Raw genomic sequence first — 15,842 nt, 5'->3', positions numbered from 1 at the left:
GCAGTTGGGAGGAACCAGGCCTGCAAGGGAGGGCAGTTGTGGGTGATCAGGCCAGCAGGGGAGGGCAGTTGGGAGGGACAGGCCTGCAAGGGAGGGCAGTTGGGTTGACCAAGCCTGCTAGGGAGGGCAGTTAGGGGTGACCCGGCCGGTAGAGGAGGAAAGTTGGGGGTGACTGGGTCTGCAGGGAAGGGCAGTTGGGGGGGACCCAGGCCTGCAGGGGAGAGCAGTTGGGGGGTACCAGGCCTGCAAGGGAGGGCAGTTAGGGGTGACCAGGCCTGCAGGGGAAGGCAGTTAGGGGCAAACAGGCTGGCAGGGGAGCAGTTAGGCATCAATCAGGCTGGCAGGGGAGTGGTTAGGGGGTGATCAGGCTGGCAGGCAGAAGCGGTTAGGGGCAATCAGGAAGGCAAGCAGGCGAGCAGTTGGGAGCCAGCAGTCCTGGATTGTGAGAGGGATGTCCGACTGCCCGTTTAGGCCCGATCCCACTGGGACAGTTGGACATCCCTCGAGGGGTCCCAGATTGGAGAGAGTGCAGGCTGGGCTGTGTGACACCCATCTCCTGCCCCCCGTGCACAAATTTCATGCACTGGGCCTCTAGTATGTACATAAAAAGCACAAAACTTATATGAACATGATTCACAACAACTTCAAAATAAGGAAACTTCAGGTTTTCTTAAAGCAGAAACTTTTCTGATTCTACATTGGTTAACCGGCTACATTTATTGTTATCTTATCAGCCATTATACTCAAAGCCAAACCAATTAAGAACCTCTAAGTTTGTTCTTTTGGGAGCTTTCAAAACTGATCTGTCCATAGTTCTCTTATAAATCACTGCCACTGAACCCTGGCTGGTGTGGTTTAGTTTGTTGAACATTGTCCCATGCACCGAGAAGTCACTGGTTTGATTCCCAGTCATGGCACATGCTCTAGTTGCAGGCTTGATCCCCAGGAGGGGGTATGCAAGAGGAGGCAAACTCTCTATGTTGCTTTCTCTCTCCCTCTCCCTTCCTCTCTCTAAAAAATCAATAAAAATGTATTTTAAATAAATAAATAAATAAAAATAAATCACTGCCACTGAAATCAAGTCCTGCTCTTCAGTATTTGAGTCACTCCTCAATGATGAGAGATGAGACAAGTCATTTCTGGGGCATGACTTTGTGAAAACAATAGAACTGTAGCAACAGAAGTGGCCTCTGCTAATTGGCCACTGTGGATTAACCACAATTTATTCATATTCACCAACTTTTCCTTCATTGCATACTGAGTTAGGGTTAGGAATATTGACCCTGCAGTGTGAGTGAAGCAAGAACTGGTTGCATTATTTTTTATACATGGAGGAAATCTGATCCTGAGGTGAATGGGAAAATCAACTAGGAAGCCATTTTCAAGTTTCCAAGAATGGTGAGAATAATAACCAGCATTCGCTGAGTACTTATCATGTTATATATAATCGCTTATTTAAAATTTTCACAACGGCCCTATATTATAAATTTAAAAACTGAGAATTAGCAGTAGCTAGTGGTCACATAGGTAGAAAGGGGGTGAACCTGAACTCTATTTAAATGTCTGTCTGAAGCCAAAGTCTATATTCTTGACTATTGTATTAGACCATTTATCACCACTAACAGTATTTACTTTCATAAGTTAGTCACGTGTGCAGGTAAAATAGCTGATTACATTGTTCAGTTAAAATGATTACCTTGTGCAGAGGCGTCAAAGGGTTTACCTGTCCCCAAACATCTCCACATTGTGCAATGTTGCTACCATTTATGTCACTTTTGGGTTAAATAATGTCCCCCAGAATATCAGTAAAGTTTGTCACCTCTGAGGGAAACATTACCATAGGTTAACTTAACAGATTCAACTACAATTTAATAACAACCTATTAAAACTAGATTTCCAAAAGAATGAGATAGCTGACATTTTAATAAATAATGTAAGTCTTTTCTTTTTTAATTATTGAGAGAGGAAGGGAGAGGGAGAGAAAGAAACAGATCTGCTGGGCCTGAGCATGTGGGAGCAGGAATTGAACCAGCAACCTTTGGGTGCACAGACAGCACCCAACCAACTGAGCTACATGGGCCAGGGCAATGTAAAGGTCTTTTAAGGATCAATACCCTTAGGAGGAAAAACTGTAACAAAGGGACCTGGACAGCAAAATGATAACACAAAGGAACTGTATGCCCTGTGGATTTGGTAACTCAACCTTGAAATGGAATGTTTGAGTTTGAGGAAATCTTAAAGATTACTATCATCATCTCCTTTGTTGCATCCACCAAAATGCACCCCTTACAGAAGAGGAAGCTTAGCCCAGAGAGATTCCTCCACTTGTTCATAACCAAATAGGTAGATTTTAACTGTTCTAAGACTAAATCATGAGCCTTTTAACTCCCAGATCATCTTTCTGTCAAAAGTTGGGGAGAACAATACCAAGGAGCAGAAAATAATGAGGAATAAAGAAAGAAATATTTGGCCCAATTCATAATTTTAACCAGCACAAGCGGACACATTCACCCACTGCCTTTTTGTTTTTGGATGGAGGAAAGAGAAAAGGCAGGGGATATAAGGAGATGGCTGGGTGGGTGTCAGCAGCATTCTGCTTCTATTTAGGAAGACGACTGTTCAACTCACTGAATATGATAGAGCTCTGATTTCTACTTCCTTCAAGCCCACAGCTCATCTAGGAGGAAGCAGGGGGTGTAGGTGGGGGTGGGGTGCTTCGATAATGGGAGGAGAGGCTGCTGTAATAGAGCCAGAGGATTCTCCTTATCCAGTTTCCAGCCCATTCTATTTCCCCCTCCACCCACCTGCCCCCGCAACATCCCTATCAAGAGGAATACCCATGCTAATAATAAGTTGCCCAACAGCTCCCTGAGTCAGCAATTTTCAACCTTTTTCATCTCATGGCACACATAAACTAATTGCTAAAATTCTGAGACACACCAACACATATATTTTTTGCCAGTCTAATAAAAATAGGTATAATTTTGTTTTATTTACCAAAAATAATAATAATAAAGTAATTACCTACCCTTTTTGCTCCTAAGTGACTTTTTAAAAAATCAGGTGCCTATACTTACATAAAGGATTTCTGGTACCAAGAGTTAACCAATTAGATGTAACCTTATTATGCAATGTAACCAATTAGATGCAAGTGCATCTAAAACTCAGTTTATGAATGATGATAACAGAAACCATTTTACCGATTCAGGCTAATTATGCAAAAACATCTGGGAATACTCACCTCATCAGAGATATGATTTATTTTAAAAATAAAAGGTATGTTGTTCTTGTGTTAAGAAAAAGTCTACAGAGTCCCTGAAAAAAATATTAGTTCCCTTATTTGTGTGCAAGTTTGTTCATTTGTTTTTTAGTTCAATAATGCTACTACTGGTTGATCCACCAACTTGTTTTTAAGAGCTTCACATTATTTTAGCAAATCTGTAAAGTAATAGCTAATTAGTCCCTAGAAAAAAACAGAATAGAATGCCACAGCCCCCGCAAATCTGTTGTCAGATGCCTATTACAGCAACTGCTCCAAATGCTATTCAAGTTAAACCTTGAACTCCTACCTTATTTATTCTTACAGTCTGTTTATCAACTGTTCCTATTTCAAAGTTCCTTAAATTTGTGTGCTCATTATTATTACATTATCAATTTCAGTAATCACAATTTTATGACTCAGAGGAATTTCTACAGTCTAAATATGAAAAATCATGCAAATGTATGAAAGGGACATGTGGGGAATATTATTTGAATAATAAGTATACACAAAGAAATAAAAAATTTCAAAGGAAAATTAAAAGAATGTGATTAGGAAGAATCGTCCACCTGCTAAATGAATATGCTCTCATTTAATGTGAACTCCACAACAGCATTGTTCCTCTACATTGTTTGCTGAGAAGATATTTTAAATGGCAATTCCCATGTTCAAGTTGAATTACTTCTACAAAGTAAGCCAGTCACATTCCTCAGATGCCAGACTCTTAGCTACATTTTTTCAGCAGGCCAGAGCGTCTCCCTCTCATACCCAGCAAAATCCAGGTTACCTCCTAGGACACCAGACACAACTCCTTATTCTTCAGAGCAGCTCAACCCTGTCTCTTTCAGTAAACTAACTCCATTCAAATGTTCTTCATGGAAACAGCTCCTTAATTATCCTGAAAAAAGAGCAAAAGAACTTGGCTGCTGGTTATATCCATTAGAATTATCTATATTTTGTTTAACCCCCTTGAATTAGTTTGATAGAAGTCAAAGAAGAATGAGGAGCTTATCAAATAAGCTATCCTAAATGGGCAGCTTTCCCATGAGTGAACCTAAGATATCCTGTAAGAATTACATAATATGTTTTGCACACTTTGCCACAAGCCCTTACCTTGCCTGTGATGTAAAGCTGAGCTGTCACAGAGACATGTCAAGGAGAAGGGTCAGCCGGAAGCGCTGAACCAAGTTCATAGCTGCGAAGGGAAACTGACTAATCTTAGAAATTTGCTTTTCCTTCCTTGTGCTAGACTTGATCCAACGGAGGAAATTGACTGGTATTTCGTGATTTTCCTTTACAATACGCGGGGAGCAAGCTGCAGAGGAAACTGGTCAGGTCTGAGCAGAAAGGAAACAGCCCAGCACCTTCGTCAGTTTCCTGTTGCATCCAACTGATAGCAGAAAGGAGAGGATGTGATGTTATAGCCGCTGGCCTTAGATTCTTAGATGGTGCTGATAACCGCTGCTACCCTCCATTCAGTGGCTAGTGATTCATAGTTTTCTACCGACCTAATCTAGATTCAGACTTTGAAGACTGCCCCTTAACTACCTAGACCTTTAAACTGTATGATATAGAGAACCAACAATTAAAATATTTCCTTTACAAACAGCTTCCTGATGATCAGCCAAGCTTCAGAAATACACAAGATCTGTATCCAGGGAAATTAGCTCCTTTGGAATACATTCAGCTTCTCCCTACAGACATTCCCATGCAGGGGGGGAGGAAGGTCTTCTGATTTAATTAGGGGCAAACATGGGTTGAAGACATTTCACTATTTCCCAGTAGGGCATGTAACTGCTCTACTCAAAAATTCCAATGATTACCCCTTGGTTACAGAGTAAAATTCTAGTTTATTTGCAAATAATTTGAAAGTCTTGCACAACATAGTCCCTACCTACCTTTCCAGAACTTGCCTCAAACCACCCCACTTATTAAAAACAAAAACAAAACAGTCAACACAAGGTGTCCCAAGATTCAGAACTTGGGGCTTGGGTCAGGTTGTCATCCAAAATGACCTCACAGTTTCTATTCTCCTCTCCATGTCTTATCCAAAATGTAAGTCCAGTTCAAGTTGCTATGTTGCTATTTCTCCATCAAGTCTTCGATAATGACTCCAGGTACAAAAAAAATTGCACACAAATCTTACGATATTTAATTCTCGATTGGCCATTAATCATTTCTGTGCTGGGGCACATTTTGTGTTATTTCATTGTACAGTACTGTTTCTTATTTTTTTTTAAATATATTTGTTTTGATTTCAGAAAGGAAGGGAGGGAGAGAGATGAACATCAATGATGAGAAAAAACCATTGATCAGCTGCTTCCTGCACACCCCGCATCCCCCCCCTCGCCCCCCCCCCCCCCCCCGGCCAAGGATCGAGCCTGCAACCTGGGCATGTGCCCTGACTGGGAATCTAACTGTGACCTTCTGGTTCATAAGTTGATGCTCAACTACTGAGCCATGCCAGCCGGGCCAGGCCAGTACTGTTCCTTAATTCTTGCATTCCAGTTTAAGTCTGTATGCTTTTATAATAATTTTGGGAGAAAGGTGATATTTTACTCCTTTATCTGCTTGCACCCCACCAAGAATAGTGTCTTCAATTCAGCAATACATATTTTAGGTTAGTTTATTGAAAGTACATGGTATTAAACAGAAATAGATACAACCATATATAACCTTAAATGGAGTGGAATCATCTAGCACTACAATAAAATGTTATGGGTTTGGGGATTTAAATAGCTTAGGTTCTTACAAATTCTCAGATTTATAGTTTAGAAGGAAATATTTTAACTTACCAACCAACCTATTAAACAAACAAAAGCAGATAAAAATTTTCCTGAGTGTGGGTGATAATGATGTAGGTTCACTGATTATGACGAATGTATCACGCTGGTGCAGGGTGTTGATGGTGGGGGAGATTGTGAGTAGAGGCAGGGCTATGTGGGAAATATCTGTACCTTCTGCTCAGTTTTGCTGTGAACCTAAAACTGCTCTCAAAAAATAAAATCTATTTTAAAAACCCCAAACCCTTCTGTATTGAACCCATTTATGCAGCACACCACTCAACAATATCTGGTCCCCCTCCCAAACCTCAGCCAGTTGGCATGCTTCCACCATTACGAAATAGAAAGAGGAGTCCTTGTGTACAGTGTCACCTGACCAGGAGGGACTGCTGTGTGCACTTTGGTTGAGTTGGACCCTGGAGGCTCTGCCTTCACCAGAGGCCGCCTGGACTAGCTGGAAATCATGGAAGGGTAAATGGAATTACTGTCCCCATGGGACAGACTTGAACCAGTCAGAGACAAAGAGAACCCAACAAATCAAGTGTCTTTCATCCTATCCAGGGACTGTTCTGGTTTCTTATGGCCTCTCTGGACACCAAACAATCCACTGTGTTTTGTTTTGAAGCTGTGGCCCACTTACTAGTAATAACACGCCACCCATGTTTCCTCTCCTTCCCCCGACTCACTCCCCTTTTCTCTTCACTCTCACTTCCTGAGACTACCCCCCTCTCTAAAGTGATGGATATGTAAGCTTTAACTTCAGGTTCTATTTTCTAGAGAATCTGAACATCGGTCAAATGCCAAACACTGTGCTTAATGTTAGGGAAAAGACATATTGCTCTATAGTAACAAATCCTCTTTTGGTACTGTGTTTTCTTTAGCAGGTAATGTGTCCACATGGTCCAAAAAAGTAAAGGCACAACAGAGTAAACAGTGAAAACCTCCCTCCCACACACATGCCCCTGGTACTTCATGTCTTAGACACCCTCTCTCCCTCTCAATAATATATATTGAAAATTGTTTCAATTGGTACATTAAAAATTTCCACAATATTTTTGGCAGCATAGTACTCCAACATGTGGATGTCCCATGATTTACTTACTCATTGTCCTTTTGATGGAACTTTAGGTTGTTTCCCTCTGATTCTATTATAAATAATACAGAAATACATAGCATTATATGTAAGATGTTTTATGCACATACCTGCATATTTATGAAAATGATATTTGTAAGTCAAAGAGTATGTGCATCTGCCTAAGAGCATCTGTTATCCCATATCCACAACAACATAGCATGTTAACAAAGATTTTGCTTTTTATATTTTTGGTTAGTGAGAAATGGTATCGCAGCATATATTTAAATTGTACTCCTCTTATTATGAATGAGATTAAATATAATTTCAGGTGTTTGAGAGCCATTTGTTTTTCCTTTGCTGTGAACTGCTGTTTTTAAAGAAATCTTTACCAAGGGAACATTTTTAGAGCCTCTATTTTTAAAACCCTATGCCCCATGACTCAAAGCAAATTAAATTGAGGACTTTAACACAAGTCTCACTATCACTGCTTGAGATATTGCTATTTATATCCTCTCCAAGTTGCAGAGTCTGGTCCCCACACTCAGTGAGTTCACAGTCCAGCAATAAGTCAAGATGGTAGGGAAAAGGGAGTAAATCAGGCTAAAGAATGTTCAGCTGTCCTAATTTTAATGCCCAAAGAGGCAGGGCACACTTGGCTGATGTTAGTACCCAAGACTGGATCAGGGTGGCCAGAAGACAGGAAAGGCACACATGTGTGTTTGTGTGTGTATGTGTGTGAGCGTGCACACAGGTGAGGGGTATGAAAGATAGGCAGAATTAGAGATGAGGTCACCCTTTAATTAAAAAGCTTTTCTTCCTTAGGGTTCTTTTCAACTGAGCTCAAATTTTTTCATAAATTTTATTTGGCGTAAATGAAAAGCTCTAGCATAAACATAGCTTGGGATGATGTATAAACAACCCATTTTAGTGTATTTTCCCTAAGATAGGAAAGCTCACCAGGTCAGAGAGAGTTGGCTCCTACTAGTTACAAGGCTTCTTCTTCCTCTCAAATAAAAAATAAATTCCAGGGCATGAAGGTAATGGGTATATTTGTAAGGACAAGGCAGTATAATACCAGGGGTGGAATAAAGCAAAAACTTGTCTTAAAAAAATAAGGAAATGTATACCCCTTTTACGTCTATGGTTATTAGGATTGTTAGAATAAAAAACAATAAACGGTAGATGCAAAGAGAGGTCCATGGTGTGAAATTAGCTACATTACAGAACTCTAATGATACCCAATTTCCTAAGCATCCAATAGATTTTCCTAGTGAATACTAGAGCTGTAACCATTTTTAAAATCTGCTTGGCTTTAACAAGAAAAAAATACATGATAATTATTTTTTCAAAGAGACATTGCCAAGGTTTATCCATGCCAAAACACTGAGAAAAATGTTAATGTGAAATGAGCCACAGAAAAGAAATGATAATAAGAAACTTACAAAAGCTCTGTCATCTGCAGACACATTGGCACCTGCTATTCTTCTTCCAGCTCCTCCTCAACTGTTCACCTCTAATCCTTGATGTTTATATTATCCATCTCCTTAAAATCCCACAAGTTGCAGACTCCAGGGCCTAAACACAAAAGAGCTCAGTCCCCATTTTTTTACATATAAGGTAAAAGGAGTAACAGAGGTTCAAATGACCTCACTAGTAAACTAGAGCATCATCCTGCCTTGCCCTGAGAATCTAGGCTAGGCCATGTCTACACATTTCTTCCTTAAGGACTCAGGACAAGTCAGGTCAAGAACTTCCCATTGGAGTAGTAGGGAAAATAGGGAATGGATGCACTGAGGTTAAGGTTCCAAGAATTAGTTGAGAAGTGATTACATGGGGCAGACTGGGATAGGCAGCAGAGGTTCGGTACTCCGAGTCCATGGCTGACACCTTGAGTTGCCTACCCAAGTGCCATCTCCCTTCTTGCCTGCTAACAAGCCTCAACTTAGTTCAGAAAAAAAATGCCCAACAGACAGGATAAATGATGACTGGTCTCAGCCAATCATATGAACCCATTTTTCTTTGCCAGTCATTGGTCTAGGAGTGGGCAGATGAGCTTGACTTGAACAGCGCAATGTAAGAAGTCATTTGAGAGCTTGTGGGAAAGACTTCTTTTCTTGGTAAAATAAACTGAGGAGGAACCCTTTGCCTTTCTGCTCTTGCTTCCAGCAAATGCTTTTGTGTGAGGGATATTTCCTAGAAAGGTTGCAGCCATTTGACATCACAAGAAGAGAGGTTGCTGAGTCACTGCGGAGGCAGGATGGAATCTGCCCTCCTGATAACATTGCTGAATTACCAAACCAGCCTTGAGACAGGCTTCTTGTTAAGTAAGCAGCAGATACCGTATGGTCTTGGCTTGTCTGTGTTTTGTAGTTGGAAAGAACCTCCTACAAATGGTAGAAACCACCAGCTAGTTATCAGAGGAGCAGTAAGCGGGGAAAGGGGCCAAAAGCATGTCAGAATGTGGTATGGGAAACAGGTTGGGGAAATAATCAGGACTGGGAGTGTGTCCCAGGAATTCTTGGAGGCCGCCCTTAATGTGCTTCTGACTATGTTAAACAGGGGTGGGACTGGCAGCATGAAGAATCAGTGCAGGGCTAGGCCTCTCTGAAACCCACTCCTTCCTTTATTCTTCCAGATAGAACACTAAGCCCAGATCCTGGCTACCTTATGCTTGGAATCTTACACATTTCTCGATTCTTTGGTCTTTCCACCCTCTAATCCAGCGGTTCTCAACCTTTCTAATGCCACAACCCTTTAATACAGTTCCTCATGTGGTGGTGACCCCCAACCATAAAATTATTTTCGTTGCTACTTCATAACTGTAATTTTGCTACTGTTATGAATCGTAATGTAAATATCTGTGTTTTCCGATGGTCTTGGGCTCTACAGCAGCGGTTCTCAACCTGTGGGTCGCGACCATCGGAAAATACAGATATTTACATTATGATTCATAACAGTAGCAAAATTACAGTTATGAAGTAGCAACGAAAATAATTTTATGGTTGGGGGTCACCACAACATGAGGAACTGTACTAAAGGGTCACGGCATTAGAAAGGTTGAGAACTACTGCTCTAACCCATCCTGGACATGTAGCCAAATTAACTACCCATCATGTTACTTTCACATTTTGACACCTTCTATGGGGCTTCATTTCAAAACTCTACCTTCCTTAGCCTTTTTCATGCTATTCAACTATTGTTTCTATAGTCTTATGACTTTATGGTGGTAATGAATACCATTAAAAATAGTCATCATCAGCCTGGCCAGTGTTGCTCAGTGATTGAGCTTCAACCCATGAACCAAGAGGTCACTGGTTCGATTCCTGCTTAGAGCACATGCCCTGGTTGCAGGCTCGATCCTCAGCAGGGGGCATGCAGGAGGCAGCTGATTGATGTAGATGTTTCTCTCTCATTGATGTTTCTGTCCCTCTCTCCTTCTCCTGTTCTCTCTCTCTAAAATCAATAAAGACATGTATTTTTTAAAACCCAGTTATCAGAAAATGGTCATTGGTGCTATAGATTTTAGTACATTGACAAATTAGTAACTATGATATTTTAAATTTGAGATTCTATTTGTTAGAATTATTTTTAAATAATCATTTTACCTAGTTTCACCTTAATAATTTCACAATAAGATTTGTTAAATTGCAAAAGCAGAACCTTATTTCCTCAGTAGCCTTACTTAGTTCCTCAGTATCCAGCTTCTTGGTTCATAGCATTATCATTTCATACTGTGACCACTGCAATAACCCCGTTGGTATTTCTGTATCTTTTGCATTTTCTTGATTCTATGACTCTACTATTGTTCTATCTAGAATGCTCTCTCGTCTTCCCTTAACTTAATCTTAAACATTCTTCAAAGGTAAGACTAAGTTTCACATGTCACATAAGGCCTTTTCTGACCTCTGTAATCCATGGTGGTTTCTCTTTCTTTTGGGTTCCTATAGCATCACTCAGTGTTCATGTTTGCCTTGTACTGTTAGTCTTTTTAAATGTGCATGTGACCCAGATGTTTCCAAGACCTCAGCCTTCCCTTCAGTATTAGATACAATAAATCAAACTCCTACTGCACTAGCTCTGCTCTCCTGAGAAGAACGCTTGAAATTACTGCGTCTCTCACCGTTTGCTCCAAACTTCTACCCACAGCTCAGTTGTTGATCCTCTCTTACCATCTTGCCTCCTATGTCTGCAGTCCCCTCTTAACACTCCTTTTCCCCAAGAAGAGACATAAGCTTTTATCCTCCATTCCTTAAAGCATCACTAACACAAAGGATGCTCCATATAGTGAGATTTTACTAAACATTTGGGAATAATAGAGAATGGTTGAGCTTAGGACAGAGAGTCATTAAAATGGTATAAGCTAATCAAAATAATTATTAATTATTGCGCACTTAATATGTGACGGATAGTGTCAAGCATTTTACATGCATTATTTCATTTAATATTCAGAGCATCCTTATACTTTCTATAATACAGCTGGTAAGTTAGGGAACCAATATTCAAGTCCAAGTCTTTCTGGCTCTACAGTCTGCCATAGTCATTACTGTTTCTAAAATTCATGGCCCTCAAAAAATATCTTCTTGTATACAGCAGATTTTATTGGTCAGCTATGCAATGTTTACTCCATCTGTCATTCCTTATAGAACTTTGATTTTGTTCAGGAATTCACCCTCTCCAAGCTCCCCCATCCCCCCTTTTTCTTCTTAGTAATTATGGTTGGCAGTTATTGGCTTGGGCACAGGCATGTGATGCATTTTGGCCAATAAGATGTAAAAGGAAATCTGGGCTGCTTTTAGGAAAAGCTCCCTCCTCCCAAAAGAGATACACAGAAAGAGGTAGTCTCGTCCCCGATCACTGTCCTGTCCAAAGGTGATACATAGAACTGCTGTGGCATCTCATAACCATGAGGGGATTACCCTGAGGACAAAGACAATACAGCAAAGGATGCAAAGAGGAAAGATGGCAAAAACCTGGTCTTTATTGTCGGCCCATCACAATATTTAGTCTTGAACATTCCTGCCTCTGGACTTCTTGGAATAAGCGTGTCGTTGCTTATATCCATTTCATGTACAAGTTTCTGTCATTTGTATTCTAACAGACACTTAGCTCTTCTCTTCTAAGATCCCAGCCTGCTACTATTGCAGTCATTCACTCTTCTCACATCTGCAGCCTTCTTTGAGTCCTAGGTTCTCCAAATCTACTCTCTCTGAATGTCAAAGAACAACAAATTCTATTACTTTTCTATGGAGAACAAATAGTTTGCCTGTGTCTCAACATCTCCCAGCTAGCCTCCAGTGGTGATTACCTACCACTTCATTACCAAGGGGCTCACTTAATGAGTTTCTAAAAAAATTCTTTCTCAGAGATTGGATGCCATAGACCAGGAGTCATCTTACCCATATTTGAATTTCAGTTCCATTTCTTGCCAGCTTTATAAACCTTGACAAGCTACTTTAAAATTTCTAAGGCTCAGCTTCATCTGTCAAAGGGGAATAATAATTATAGGGTTGTTATGAAGATCAACTGACTGTCATCCACACAATGCCTTTACAGTAGTGCCTGGCACTTGTAAGCGTTCAAGATAAAATGCTAATTGGAAGTAAAGAAAATTAGCAAAGATAGTCCAAAAAGAAAATTTCCATTCTATGTATTAGCTCATAGGATGGAAAGCCCAGCTCAATAACCAGGCTCAGAAAAGAAAAGGACTTGGGCAGGCTTGGGGATCCAGATAGCAAGCAGAAAGTGATCTTTTTCAGTCTTGTCATTCCTCCACTCAAGATTCAACTTCCTGAGAGCAAGCATCTGATTGGCTTAGCTTGGGTCATACCCACCTCTTGATTTGGCTGAAAAAGTACCTTGGTTAATGGTGTCACTAGCCTGTCTTCAATAGTGCCACCAAACAAATTTGGAGCACTGTCACCAGAAGAAGGAATACGGTGAAAAACAAAAAACCTAACTACATTGATTAGTCTATATTTGTTGCATGATATTTACAGGGTAAGGATTTTGTATTATCCAAGTAATTCAACCATTATCAATGTTCAAAGTTGGTTGGTTGGTTTTTCTTATGTGACTTGTAGCACTGATTATTTTTAAAGCTCAAACCAAAAGAAAACACATATATGCTCAGGAAGTCTGTCAATGATAAGTATAAAGAGATGTAACAAGGTTGTTTTTGAAGGGCAGGAAAAGCAGAGTAAAGGTGAGGTTGTTAACCAAAAAATATCAATATTAAAGGCAAACAATGGAGGAAAGCATAGACTATTGGGAATACCATTGTCAGCCTGTCTTCTTCATCCTTTTCATAGATTTCAGCCCTAGAGGATGAAGTGAAAAAGTGATAGGAGGACTTGGTAGGAAAACATCTCCATGGTCCAATTGGGTCTTTTTGTTTAATCTTTAGAGAAAGGGTTTTTGTTTGTTTGTTTACTTCAAGCATGTTCAGAAAGGAGATTTTATGTTGCATCTATAGGCAAAAACCTTAGAGAAATCATTAACTTCACCATTTATCACTTCCTTCATTTTCAACCACAAATTTGTGTACTTTTTTTCTTATAAACATATTTTTCCTTCAAATCCACTCCTATCATCAAAGACAGCCTGTATAGCACTCACCTTGTGGCTGAATTGCCACCACAGCCATCTCCAAGTCTATTCTTGCTCCATTCTTTTCTATGAAAGCACAGCACAAGCCAATTTCCTTAAGCATTATTTGGTCTCACGCTTTGCAAATCATACTTAAACTCCTGATCCAGATGTGAGAACAAATTGGCTAAGACATCTGTTGCCTCTTTGTTCACCAGTGTTGATTCTACTGATCTGATTGGTGGGACAAATGCCCCTCTTCCTTCCTCACTGCTCCATGTGCAACCCTACCCCCTGAATCTGTACACACGAAAACACTGGCAAACAAACAGCAAGGGAAGCCATGGTCTTGGGTGAGCTTGTTTAAGGAAAGAGTAGTGAGTAAGAGAAGAGGGATGCATGAGACCAAATTTTAGGGAACTTCAACATCAAATGGTCAAGTGGAAGAGAGTGAGCCTGGAAGGAAGCAGAGAAATAGATGTCAGGGAGGAAACCAAGGGAAACCAAGTAAAAAGAGGTTATAAGCAAAAATGTGATGTCTATAATAATAAAAGCATAATATGCTAATTAGACCAGACAGCCCAACGACCTTTCAGACGTCATTCCAGATGTCCTTCCAGATGACCTTCCTGACTAAGCCACGGCAGCGGGGGCCGAGGCAGCAGCAGCAGTGGTTAGGGGCAATCAGGCAGGCAGGCAGGCAGGCAGAGTGGTTAGGAGTGATCAGGCAGGCAGGCAGATGGTTTAGGGGCGATCAGGCAGGCAGGCAAAGTGCTTAGTGGCGATCAGGCAGGCAGGCAGAGGGGTTAGGGGCAATGAGGCAGCAGGTGAGTGGTTGGGGCAATGAGGCAGGCAGGCAGAGTGGTTAGGGGTGATCAGGCAGGCAGGTAGGTGAGTGGTTAGGAGCCAGTGGTCCCGGATTTCGAGAGGGATGTCCAACTGCCGGTTTAGGCCCAGGGATCGGGCCTAAACTGGCAGTTGGACATCCCCCGAGGGGTCCCGGATTGCAAGAGGGTGCAGGCCGGGCTGAGGGCACCCCCCCCCCGATGCACAAATTTTGTGCACCGGGCCTCTAGTATACATACAATAGAATATTATTTAGCTTTAAAAAGAAAGGAAATTCTAACCCATACACAGTATGGATGAACATTCAGGACATTATGCTAAATGAAATAAGCCTATGTCCAAAGGACAAACACTTATGATTCCACTTTTATGAAGTGCCTAGGTAGTTGAAGTCACAGACACAGAAAGTCAAATGGTGTTTAGTAAAGTTCACTAGATGGAACAGTCTTGAGGTACCTTTTGCAAAATAAAAAGGGTGGTGGTGATGGTAGTACAACAATATGTACTTAATGCCACTAAGCTGTGCATGTAAAGGTGATTGACATGGTAAATTTTGTGTGATGTGCATTTTACCACATTTTTTTTAAAACAAAGAGAGGCAAACAGAGCCAGATGCAACTAAAAGGTCAGGTATAAGGAGGGCTTAAATATCCCCTGTGTTTCAGTGTCAGGGAGACTGCCCATGGCAAATGCAAGAGATGTCCTGCCTACATTCTGGATGACTTCAATATCCACACATATTTTCTGGCTCATGACTGACTGACTTTTAGTAAAAGTCAGTCATGACAGACTCAGGCCCTCTCTGGTTCCATAGCTCACCTTTCCCTCCTCTCCTTGCCCTCACTTGGTATATTTCCTTCTCCCTGGTGACTCTCTGGCTCCCCACACATATTTCACTACTCTCTACATAAAGCTTCACAGGACTTAAAGGTGCTGTTTCCCAAGTAGACTACTATACCTCCTCTCCACCAACCTGTATCTCTCCCCTGCTTCCAAGCAGTGGCTAAACACTTGCCTCCTCCAAAGCTTTTTCCAGCCTTAACTCCATTTGGCTTCAAAAATTCTTACCATTGTCTTCATGTTCATTACCCACTTAATAAAATGTTTTTCCTATAAAGAATGTTAAAATGTGCCCTAGCTGGTTTAGCTCATTGGATAGAGTGTCGGCCTGAGGACTGAAGGGTCCTGGGTTCAATCCGCTCAAGGGCACATGCTAGGGTTGTGGGCTCAATCCCCAGTGGAGCCGGGGGGGGGGGGGGGGAGATGAGGGGGGGGGGTGTGCAGGAGGCAGCCG

The sequence above is a fragment of the Plecotus auritus genome, assembly GCF_963455305.1.
Source record: "Plecotus auritus genome assembly, chromosome: 3".
Classification (NCBI taxonomy): Eukaryota; Metazoa; Chordata; class Mammalia; order Chiroptera; family Vespertilionidae; genus Plecotus; species Plecotus auritus.
This window is presented reverse-complemented; position numbering follows the sequence as displayed.